Source organism: Dermacentor variabilis, chromosome 3, assembly GCF_050947875.1.
Source record: "Dermacentor variabilis isolate Ectoservices chromosome 3, ASM5094787v1, whole genome shotgun sequence".
In the NCBI taxonomy this organism is placed as follows: Eukaryota; Metazoa; Arthropoda; class Arachnida; order Ixodida; family Ixodidae; genus Dermacentor; species Dermacentor variabilis.
Window position 1 is genome coordinate 152,105,258 of NC_134570.1, and position 12,372 is coordinate 152,117,629.

Below are 12,372 nucleotides of genomic sequence, written 5' to 3' on the forward strand. Positions count from 1 at the left end.
TCCGCGTGTTGATAAAATTGCACAAACAGGCCTGGGGTGTGGCCTGATCCCGGTGACCAGAACCGGTAACGCACTCCTCACCAGAGCAGGATTGGCCACCCTGGTGCAGTACTTGGCCACAACCTCCTATATGAACACAACAATCAAACCCCGGCCCTCAGTCCCCAGCAGCTGCGAAGCAACTGACCATGGCGGCGGTCAGACCTCCAACGCAGCAGAGGGTGCTAAGAATCACTGGCTCCGGACAGGCCGCCATGGGAATATGAACCTGGCAACGTTTAACGCTAGAACGTTATCTAGTGAGGCGAGTTTAGCAGTGCTATTGGAAGAATTAGAGGGCAGTAAATGGGATATAATAGGGCTCAGTGAAGTTAGGAGGCCAAAGGAAGCTTATACAGTGTTAAAAAGCGGGCGCGTCCTGTGCTACCGGGGCTTAGCGGAGAGAAGAGATTTAGGAGTCGGATTCCTGATTAATAAGGATATAGCTGGTAACATACAGGAACTCTATAGCATTAACGAGAGGGTGGCAGGTCTTGTAGTGAAACTCAATAAGAGGTACAAAATGAAGATTGTACAGGTCTACGTCCCTACATCCAGTCATGATGACCAGGAAGTCGAAAGCTTCTATGAAGACGTGTAATCGGCGATGGGTAGAGTGAAAACTAAATGCACTATACCAATGGGCGACTTTAATGCTAAGGTAGGCAAGAAACAGACTGGAGACAAGGCAGTGGGGGAATAAGGCATAGGCACTAGGAATAGCAGGGGAGAGTTATTAGTAGAGTTTGCGGAACAGAATAATATGAGGATAATGCATACCTTCTTCCGCAAGCGGGATAGCCGAAAGTGGACGTGGAGGAGCCCGAACGGCGAGAGTAGAAATGAAATAGACTTCATACTGTGCGCAAACCCTGGCTTCATACAAGATGTGGATGTGCTCAGCAAGGTGCGCTGCAGTGACCACAGGATGGTAAGAACTAGAATTAGCCTAGACCTGAGGAGGGAACGGAAGAAACTGCTACATAAGAAGCCGATTAATGAGTTAGCGATAAGAGGGAAAATAGAGGAATTGCAGATCAAGCTACAGAACAGGTATTCGGCTTTTACTCAGGAAGTGGACCTTAGTGTTGAAGCAATGAACGACAATCTTGTGGGCATCATTAAGGAGTGTGCAATGGAAGTCGGTGGTAACTCCGTTAGGCAGGATACCAGCAAACTATCGCAGGAGACGAAAGATCTGACCAAGAAACGCCAATGTATGAAAGCTTCTAAGCCTACAGCTAGGATAGAACTGGCAGAACTTTCGAAGTTAATCAACAAGCGTAAGACAGCTGACATAAGGAAATATAATATGGATAGAATTGAACATGCTCTCAGGAACGGAGGAAGCCTAAAAACAGTGAAGACGAAACTAGGAATTGGCAAGAATCAGATGTATGCGTTAAGAGACAAAGCCGGCAATATCATTACTAATATGGATGAGATAGTTCAAGTGGCTGAGGAGTTCTATAGAGATTTATACAGTACCAGTAGCACCCACGACGATAATGGAAGAGAAAATAGTCTAGAGGAATTTGAAATCCCAAAGGTAACGCCGGAAGAAGTAAAGAAAGCCTTGGGAGATATGCAATGGGGGAAGGCAGCTGGGGAGGATCAGGTAACAGCAGATTTGTTGAAGGATGGTGGACAGATTGTTCTAGAGAAACTGGCCACCCTGTATACGCAATGCCTCATGACCTCAAGCGTACCGGAATCTTGGAAGAACGCTAACATTATCCTAATCCATAAGAAAGGGGACGCCAAGGACTTGAAAAATGATAGACCGATCAGTTTACTGTCCGTTGCCTACAAACTATTTACTAAGGTAATCGCAAATAGAATCAGGAACACCTTAGACTTCTGTCAAGCAAAGGACCAGGCAGGATTCCGTAAAAGCTACTCAACAATAGATCATATTCACACTATCAATCAGGTGATAGAGAAATGTGCGGAATATAACCAACCCTTATATATAGCTTTCATTGATTACGAGAAAGCGTTTGATTCTGTCGAAACCTCAGCAGTCATGGAGGCATTACGAAATCAGCGTGTAGACGAGCCATATGTTAAAATACTGAAAGATATCTATAGCGGCTCCACAGCCACCGTAGTCCTCCATAAAGCAGGCAACAAAATCCCAATAAAGAAAGGCGTCAGGCAGGGAGATACAGTCTCTCCAATGCTATTCACAGCGTGTTTACAGGAGGTATTCAGAGACCTGGATTGGGAAGAATTGGGGATAAAAGGTAATGGAGAATACCTTAGTAACTTGCGATTCGCTGATGATATTGCCTGGCTTAGTAACTCAGGGGATCAATTGCAATGCATGCTCACTGACCTGGAGAGGCTAAGCAGAAGAGTGGGTCTAAAAATTAATCTGCGGTAAACTAAAGTAATGTTTAACAGTCTCGGAAGAGAACAGCAATTTACAATAGGCAGTGAGGCACTGGAAGTCGTAAGGGAATACATCTACTTAGGGCAGGTAGTGACGGCGGATCCGGATCATGAGACGGAAATAATCAGAAGAATAAGAATGGGCTGGGGCGCGTTTGGCAGGCATTCTCAGATCATGAACAGCAGTTTGCCATTATCCCTCAAGAAAAAAGTATATAATAGCTGTGTCTTACCAGTACTCACATACGGGGCAGAAACCTGGAGGCTTACGAAAAGGGTTCTACTTAAATTGAGGACGACGCAACGAGCTATGGAAAGAAGAATGATAGGTGTAACGTTAAGGGATAAGAAAAGAGCAGATTGGGTGAGGGAACAAACGCGAGTTAGTGACATCTTAGTTGAAATCAAGAAAAAGAAATTGGCATGGGCAGGACATGTAATGAGGAGGGAAGATAACCGATGGTCACTAAGGGTTACGGACTGGATCCCATGGGAAGGGAAGCGTAGCAGGGGGCGGCAGAAAGTTAGGTGGGCGGATGAGATTAAGAAGTTTGCAGGGACGGCATGGCCACAATTAGTACATGACCGGGGCTGTTGGAGAAGTATGGGAGAGGCCTTTGCCCTGCAGTGGGCGTAACCAGGCTGATCGTGATGATGATGATGATGATGATGATGATGATGATGATGAATGTCATATCAGAGTAAGCTTGTGAAACTTTACTCAAGGAACAGGAGGTACTTCATACGGGCTGACATCGGATTGCGGAGAAACAGAAATGTCAGCGCACCTATATGACGCCTGCCATTCTGACACTCGTCTCGCATAGGGTGCTATTATTTTTATTTGGTCCACATTGCGTGGCACTGCACCTCGGTGAAGCGGCCTTCCTGCTACTCTAGGCCTTATCGCGTCTTCGGTCAAGTCACCAACGTGACGTAGGAAATCTACCCTCTTGACACCATACCGTGGCTCTGGCTCGCTCGACGTAGTTTAGGTCTCGTTCATCGCGCTATACCATTCAGTTCCCTTCTAACCTGCACCGGGATGGTGCTTCTGCAGACGGGAATGACGCCGCGGGCTGGTGAAGACATCGAAGATTAACCCGAAGACGACGCTCAGAGACTCCTAGAGCTAACCACCATCGTGCCAGCCGCCAAAGTCATTGGAAGCTTCTTGAAAACATATGTTTTGGTTTGAACAAAAATATCTCTAGCTTCTGTATGGGGAAAGTTCTCGTCGCTATTCATCTAGCTTCCGGCATTACATGCCACATCATCTACAAACTAATGGCCCGATAGAGCGTACGAACCGAACCCTTATTAGCATAATGGTTTCAATGTACGGCCACTCGGGTCATAAATGGCATAGAAAGCTACCTTTCATCGCATATGCATTAGAGAGTATGAGGCATGAAACGTGTGGCAGAAGTTCAAAGCTCGTGCTTTATGTTCAGCAGCCTCAATACGTGGTGAACACCACATTCAAGCTTATTACACATGAAAACGACATATTTCCGATATCATCTGCCGAGCAGAAAAAGCTCGTGGTGTTGTTTGTCTGTGCATACTAGCGTATCAGGATCGCTCAAGGATACGATACCATGGCCGTCGCCACCGCTTTGTCTTTCACACTGGTTACCTCGCCTAGCTGTGAACACCGCAACAGAAACGCTGTTAATGCGCGAATTTAGTAGCACATTGGCCTTTCGCTACTCTAGAACGCATTGGTGAGGTCATTTGCAAAGTACCATGCCTGAAGAAAACTCGATGGCGCAATGCCAAAACCAAAGTTACACAAGTCGCCCGTCTCAACCGCTACAAGTCCCCACCAATCTGACTGGCTCCGCCGCCCGGCTTCGGCTGCAATGGGAGAAATGTTATGAGATTTCGTAATTGTGGTAGATGGGCAGAAGCTTGCATGGACAGCATCATGCAGGTAGAACGGCGAGGTTGAGAATGACGAATGGTTCGTTTTTCGTCGGGGCCTGAAGCAGCTGGCCTGTGCTCCACCTTCGTCATTTGTCCCAGGTCAGCATTTTATCAAAAACCTGCGCCGTACATACGTGCAGTGTATGCTACATTAAGTCGGCAGCACCGCCCGAAATGTGCCTAATGAGAACAGAAACAGTATCATTACCACTGCGCCATAAAATTTTGCCGTCTAAGATATAATATGGTTGTGCCACTGTGACAGGTAAAAGAAATACACTGAGGCAAAGGTTACAGTTCAGAAAAAGTTTCTGAAACCCTTGACCTTCCTCACCGCATCTTAGACGGCGCTTGCACCACAAATAGTCCTCGACTATTCAGTAGAAATATGCGGCGCTAGTGATATCATGGCGCGTACTAAGTGAACAGCCCTACAAATCAATCACCCCTCATTTGTGACGTCCTCACTCCGTGCGGCATGCATCCCAGATTCCTGGTTGTCAACAGGTGTGCTTTTACACCACTTGCATCTGATGCACATCGGAGAAGGGTTCTTGGCCAGCATGACGATCGGAATTGAGTGCATCATGATCCCTCTGACTAGAAGTACGGCGCCTCGGAAGCCATATTTTTCCACCAGACCGGACAGGATCAACTGTCCGATGATGCCGGCTAGGCCGCAGCCGACGCCGTACGTCAGAGAGAGGGCCGTCGCCCTGTACTTGTCGAAGTGGAGCATGGTGTAGATCCCCGTGGATGTGGTAAACAGTCCCATCCCGAAGCCTGAAAGTAAAGGGTGAAAAAAAAAACACAATCCTACGGCCATTTGGGAATCTATTTGTAGCGAAGCTTTCCTGAAGCAGGTAATGTAATGCTGTGTTTGCCCATTTATCCCTACGTCCTTGGTATAAAGACAACTGGCATGTGTGCACGTGATCTCACACACCTGGGCTAAGCAATGGGATAACCTTCATACTGCCCTCATTTCTTCTTCTTCGTTTGAAATGTGCCGCCCGCTTCTTGGAGAATCGACCGTTGTGGATATGCGTCATTGTATAGAAATCATAACGAACACAAGACAATAATTTCTCACTGATAGCTTGCGTTGGTACGATAGAAATATACGTGTGCTTGTAGCCCAATGCTTAGGAAACTAGGCACCGAACGGTTAGGATGGCATTCCTAATCAATGAATGAAAAGATTGTTGTGTTGCACAGAAGAGAGACTCTATAGTGGGACATCCTATCCAGCGCTTTCTAGCAGGACAATCTCTGAAACGCTTTTGCTCGGGGAACGCTTCTCGAGTTGGGAGCCCCTGCCCTGCTCCAACGCTCCTCACCAAATAATAACGTTTTAACAATTCTTAGAGGGTGCATCGACCTACAATGTACGTCCTGGAACTTCGATGCCCTACCCTATGCTCAGCCATGCCTGAACACGCATCCCAGCAAACCACTTCTACTCCATTCCAGCAAGTGCCTCTTCCGTGCACCACATGCTCTGGTGTGCTTCGCCATAGGTACCATGCCAATTTAAACGGCTCGGACGACACCGACGTTGAGGACTGGCTGGCGACATATGGGCGGTAAGCGCCTACAACGAACGGGACGATCCCACAAAACTGAGCAACATGATTTTCTATGTAGGGGGTGTCGCCAGTCTCTGGTGCAACAACCATGAGTCCGTGTTTCCGACGTGGTCCTCGTTCAATACCTCCTTAGTGGCTGTGCTTGGTCACCCGGCTGGGCGCAAGCTGTGTGCGTAATCGCGGTTGCGAGAACGTGCATAGCAACTGGAAGTATCGCTTACCAGCTACATTATGAATGTTCTCGGCTTGTATAAGAGAGTTAACGCGACGATGTCGGAGCTCAACAAAATGCGACATGTCATGAAAGGGATAGAGGGCGATGCTTGCAACATGCTTTTTGCAAAGAATCCTCAGCCCGTGAGCGACATCGTCGCTCTATGCGAAAGCTACCAAGATCTACGCAGGCAGCGCTCGTTGACACCTCGCCCTTCATCACGCGACGAACACATCGCTGGTTTGGCTACCATCTCCGACCAGACAGCGCTTCTTGCAGAAATGGAAACATTCGTTCGGGAGGAAGCTGCACGCCAGCTCTCCTTGATGACGTTCATTCAGCCACCGGGTGTTTAACAGCCTGCCTGGAATATTATGCCTCCACTCGATCGCACAATTGCGCAGGATCGCACCGAAGCCTTACCAGGCCAGCGCCATCATTTTCCTGCGGCTGCTCCACTTAGCGACTCTGAAGTCGCGCGGACCCAACCACTCTCTCCATGTATGCCTCTCCATTATCCCGACGTCGTGGCTAGGCCCCAAATGCAGCCCGACATGTAATCATATCAGAAGCGGCCCCCTACTAGGCGTCTTGTGACATGGATTGGACCTGCCCCAGCGAACCGGTGGCGTACTCCTAATAACTGGCCTAAGTGCTTTGCGCGTGACTACGCCGGTCACCTCGTACGTTTCCGTAATCGTGTGCAGCCGCCTAGAGCCGCACCTCGTCGCTGTTAGATTTGCCGCTCACCGACATATCTTCGCTTTCGAGGAAACTACTCGTCCAAGCAGGCACCCACGTTCCTCTGAACGCGTCAACTATCGTGCCCGAGTACTGCAGCGGAATCTGAGAGGATATTGCACTACTATCTCCATCTGACCGCTTTGTCATGGGGAAAGGTCTCCTGCTACCTTTTGCTGCAGTGGAGATCACATAGGGCTCCAGCATTATTGTCGCGCCGAACTCGTTCCCATGTCCTGTGATGCTGCTCCAAGGGTGATACCTTGGCAATGCAGAAGCGATCGAGGACGTGTAAGTTACGGGTGTGCCCGCTTACCCTTCCTGTACTAGTTCCAGTTCGTTGAGTGTTGTTTCTACGTGTGAACTATCGCCCAGTGATGGGGTCAGTTCTTCAGTTGCCGATGATCAGGCACCGGTCAAGCGCTCTCAGCTTTTGTGTCATTGAGAAGAATTTCGTTCTTCTTTATATGTAGGGCAATCTTCACAGGGCGGGACGTCGACTGTTACTCATCGGATTGGCACTGGCTCGCAACCGCCATTGCGCAACTTCCGTATCGTTTATCTCCTGAAGAACATCGTGTAATCAACGAACAAGTCGACGACGTGCTTCGCCACGAGGTGATACAACCTTTCAACTGTCCATGGGCATCACCAGTCGTCCTTGAGAAGAAGAAAGAGGGATCTGTGCGGTTCTTTGTAGACTACCGGCGCCTCAAGAAGATCACTCGGAACGACGGCTACCCTATGTCGCGCATAGAAGACGCGATTGGCATAAAAGGCGCAGATTACTTTGAATTTCTTGATTTGCGCTCAGGATATTCGCAAGTGCCAATGGCAGATGCCGATAGGCCGAAGACAGCTTTTGTCACATCCTACGGCTTATACGAGTTTAACATAATGCATTTTGGGCTTTGTAATGCACCGGTAACTTTCGAGCGCATAAGGGACGCAGTTCTACGCGACTTGAAGTGACACACGCGCTTGTGCTATCTTGACGGCATTGTAGGTTTTTGCTCCTGAGTTCACCTCGCATTTTCAAAAGCTCCGGTGTCTTTTCACGTCTCTAACAAATGCTGGCCTACTACTAAACCTAAGGACGTGCCGATTCACAGCTCGACAGCTGACAATTCTAGGTTACGTCGTATCCAAGGCTGGAATACTCCGCGGCCCAGCCAAACATCAGGCCATGGCCGAATTCCCTAAGACAACGTCTGTCAAAAAATTGCGGTTTTATAGGTCTCTGCCCTTACTTCAGACGTTTGATTCGCAATTTCGCCGCCATGATACCGCCGCTCAGGAAGCTACTTAGAAGCAACGGACCCCTCATTTCGTGGTCGTCCGAGTGCGACGAGGCCTTTACAAGGTTCCATCGTTTGCTAACTTCTCCGCCAATTTTGCGCATTACGACCCTTCAGCCCCTACCGAGGTGCACACAGATGCCAGTGGCGTTGGCCTCGGTGCTGTGCTTGCCCAGGGCAGACAAGGGTTTCCTGAGTATGTCGTGGCTTATGTAATTTGAACGCTTACGAAAGCTGAAACCAAATGCATTGTGACAGAATAAGAATGCTTGGCCATCATATGGCCTCTTACTTATTTTCAACGTTATTTATATGACCGTCAATCTGATGCAGTCACGGACCACCATGCAGTATTCTGGCTGTCGTCCTTGAAATATCCCTCAGGCAGTCTTGCCCGATGGGCACTTGCCTGCAGGACGGCGATATCTGAGTGCTGTACCGCCGCGGACGCCAGAATGTCGACACCGAGGCCCCCTCGAGCTCTCCCTTGCCTGATGACAGTGCCTGTTGCCCACTATCCCAGTTTACCGTTCCTTCGCTCGGCCTTACCAGCATCGCTTCTGAGCAACGCAAGGACCATTGGATTGCCTCCCTTATAAACTTACTTTCTGGCTCATCAGCACAAACAACCACTCGCACGTTGTGTGGCGAGCTCACCAATTAGTCATTCGACAAAACTTGCTTCATCGACGCAATTAGAACGCCGACGGGCACCAGTGGTTGTTGGTAGTAGCTCGCGGTGAGCATTCGGAGATTTGCGCAGCTTTCCACGCCGATCCAAATCAAATCAAATGAAATCATAGTTTATTTCCAATCCGCAGTGCGCACACTCGGAAGTTTTGAAAACGTACCTGCGCCTTGCAGTGTGGTACTACCGGCGAAGGATGTAAAGCTACGTTCAAAAGTTCGTTGGCTCTTGCCCCAGTTGTTGGCACCGGGAATCTCCCCCCTCCCCCCCTCCCCACACACACCTGTCATGAGGCATTTTTCAACCTTTACTTTGCTTTACCCGCTCATTCGGGTGCGGCGGCATCGCTTTCTACAGACCCCTTCCGATGACGTCGGCTTGAAATCGCTGGGCCATTGTGGCAGTCGACCACCTCACGCAATACGCCGTAACTACCACCCTCCAGGCAGGTACAGCGCGCGATGTTGCTTTTTTCCTGCGTCGCCGATCCATCCTGCGTCATAAGCCACCTTAGGAACTGCTCAGTGATCGCGCACATGTCTTCCTGTCCGAAATAGTTGAAGCCATTCCTAAATAGTGCCTTCTTGTTCATCGTAGGACTACGCGAGCTATCCTCAAACCAATGGTCTTACAGAACGCTTCAACCGTACGCTCGACGGCATGCTTGCCATGTACGTCGCCTCCGAACAACAAATTAGGACGTCGTTCAGCCTTGGGGCGGTAATTCGGGCATTGGGGCATTCGGGGGTAATTGTAGTGAAGAAGAGGGACGATATAGTGGGCCATCCTCCCCAGCGCTTTATAGTGGGTCAATCTCTCCAGCGCTTTTGCTCGGGGAACGCCACTCGGGCTTGGAGTTCATGCCCTGCTCTAACAATCAGTGTCAAATACACCTGGCTAATAAACGCCTTTACATTTGAATTAATTATTGAATGAAACTTTTTTTTGAAGAAATGCCTCTATGGCCTGGGTAGAATATGGGGGTTGTTCGGCGACGTTATTTAAGCAATCTGCACAAAGTGTTCTGAGGAGAAGCAATGTCCGTTTTACTAAAGGAATTGTGCTATCGATGACGCTTCTTGTGGGAATGAGGATTTTTAGCCATCGCTTGTTTGTTCCGACTAAAATTTTCTACAAAACACAACCAGCAGCCTGCACATCTTTAAAGGTAGTCAAAGTGACAGTGGTGCCCTGCGTGCAAGCTATCCGGCAATGCAGCAGTAATACCGGACCAGCCAGCAGCCAGTGTTATGAAAGTCCGGGATGGGTGAAAAAAAATGCTTTGCTGTCGAAGTCATCCACAGATGTATGCGAACAGCAAAAATAAAAAAAAGAAGAGCTGTATATAAGCGATTTCTCATGGCCCTAGAAAGTGATAGGGTTCTCATTCCTGGCTGTACTCAGTGATGATTGATCACAAACGCCCTTGTTACACGGATGTTTCTGTCCCTCCTCCTTTAACAAGCTCCGTTGCTGGAGCACGCCGTCACCTTTCACCACGGTGGTCTTACCAACCGCGGGTGGACCTCCAACGTAGAGTCAGTAAAACGCAACGTGAGAAGAATCATGGTTCACTGCCTAAAAAAAATCGGACCAGAAGTTGCTTATTGCTGTAATGTATAAACAGGGTTACTTATATTAGAATAACTGTAAATTACATTTCAGTGGTGATATTCGGGACTTTGACGCTGGCTGCATTGCTGGTTATTCCTCCTAGATATTTGACACAGACCACGTCATACGCCGGCTTTAAGCGCCGCGGGAAATGGACTATGAAACTTGGCTTGGATGTAATTGTTTACTGTGTTTAGTTGTCATTTTAATCATATTTCCGGGTGGACAGTTTTGATGTTGGCTGCCATCGCGTTGTATGAATAGCAACTTTGTTACGCTGACGAATTTTTTTCTTATAGGTGATTTTTTGAAGAAAGCTCGTTTTACGCTCATGTAGCCATAGTTCCCCCCTCACCGAATGCCCTTCTGAAAACATGTTAGATATTCACGAATAAATATATAAATGGCTGCACTGTAAAATTCATACGTTTGTCCGTTGAGGGCTACTGGCTAGATATGTTTATGTCAGTTGAACACTTTGGTGGTTCCTTCGGTACATCACAAGAATAGCACCATTTCGGTTGTTCTTGTCCCCTCTGAAACAGAGGCTCGATCCGTGCGAAAAACGACAACAAACCTGTTTTTAGAGAAATAGTAATAAATGAATGTAGCAACCACCGCGCACAGAAAATGATAACCTAGAAATACACACAAAAACAAAATATTAGCAGTGATGAATAGTCGTCCACACTAACGTGCTCTGCGTGCTCCCGCCCGATCTCGCTTCTTCTCGTCTGTTAAAAGCCACTGACCGTCCCACGAGCCACAAAAGCGCTCTTTACACTTTCCGCGTGACAACATTCTACAAAGTTAAATAATACAGGTAGCCTTGTATTTCTTATTATTTGCACCAGTATGAGACGAAATTTCAAAGAAAGGCAAACTAAACTACCTCCATCTCCTTAAATATTTTCTTGTGCATGGTTAACTGAAAATTTCTTTTCCCTTGCGCACTAGGTTATAAAAGAGTGACTTAACGAAGAGTGCTGAAAGGCATTCTATTATTCCTACTCGAATCCGGAATTCACAGTCCGAAATTAGGGCATAGTCCTGTTGTTTACGAATACGCAAAAGATAACACTCATGGTGTCTCAAAGGAGAGAGAGAGCCGTAGAAGTGAGGATTTTTCTGACTCTTTCAGAGGCGAGGCAGTTTCTGTGCAGGGTCAACAGTTCCTTAGCGATCGTGGCGGCGCAGATAACTTGTGCTCATTTATTTTCAATGAGTCATCCTGAAAATCGTATGTGCGACCTACATCCGAATGGGCACTCTCAACTTAGAAAAATGAATAATTATCTGATCATTCGCGCCATGCATTCCTGTCTTTGAAACAATGTGTGGTTCTGTATACCATCGCATCACTCCCCTTGAACGAACTCAACCCTCTATTCGGCTGCTGAGACGCTGTTCCCTACTTAAGCTTCTTTGGTCAACCCTTCAGTGTTTGGCGTGGCTGCTGCTGCAGGGTCGGTCGGTATCTCGGCTCATATCATTGTGACGGTACGTACGTGTGAAGGTTATACTGGGGTTCCGGAATATTCATGGCGTGAAGAATTTCGAAAATAATCTGTCAAAGCTTATTGATTTCAATCAAACCATGTGACGGTTTGCGAATTCCCCCCGTGTCTAACATAACAATTTGACATATCCCCATCAGCTGTTCCAGCCATACCACAGGCGAACGCAGAATTTCCCACCTTTCGAACACCGGGATGTTTTGAGACTTCCTCTCATTCTCAAGGAAAGTACAAATTGTATTCGTGAAAATATGAGTGATACACTGGGTTACTCCACAATTAAGAAGCAGGGCGATACTGCTTCAGTCGTGTAACGTGCATGATATCACTGGACTGGGAAGCAGGTGGG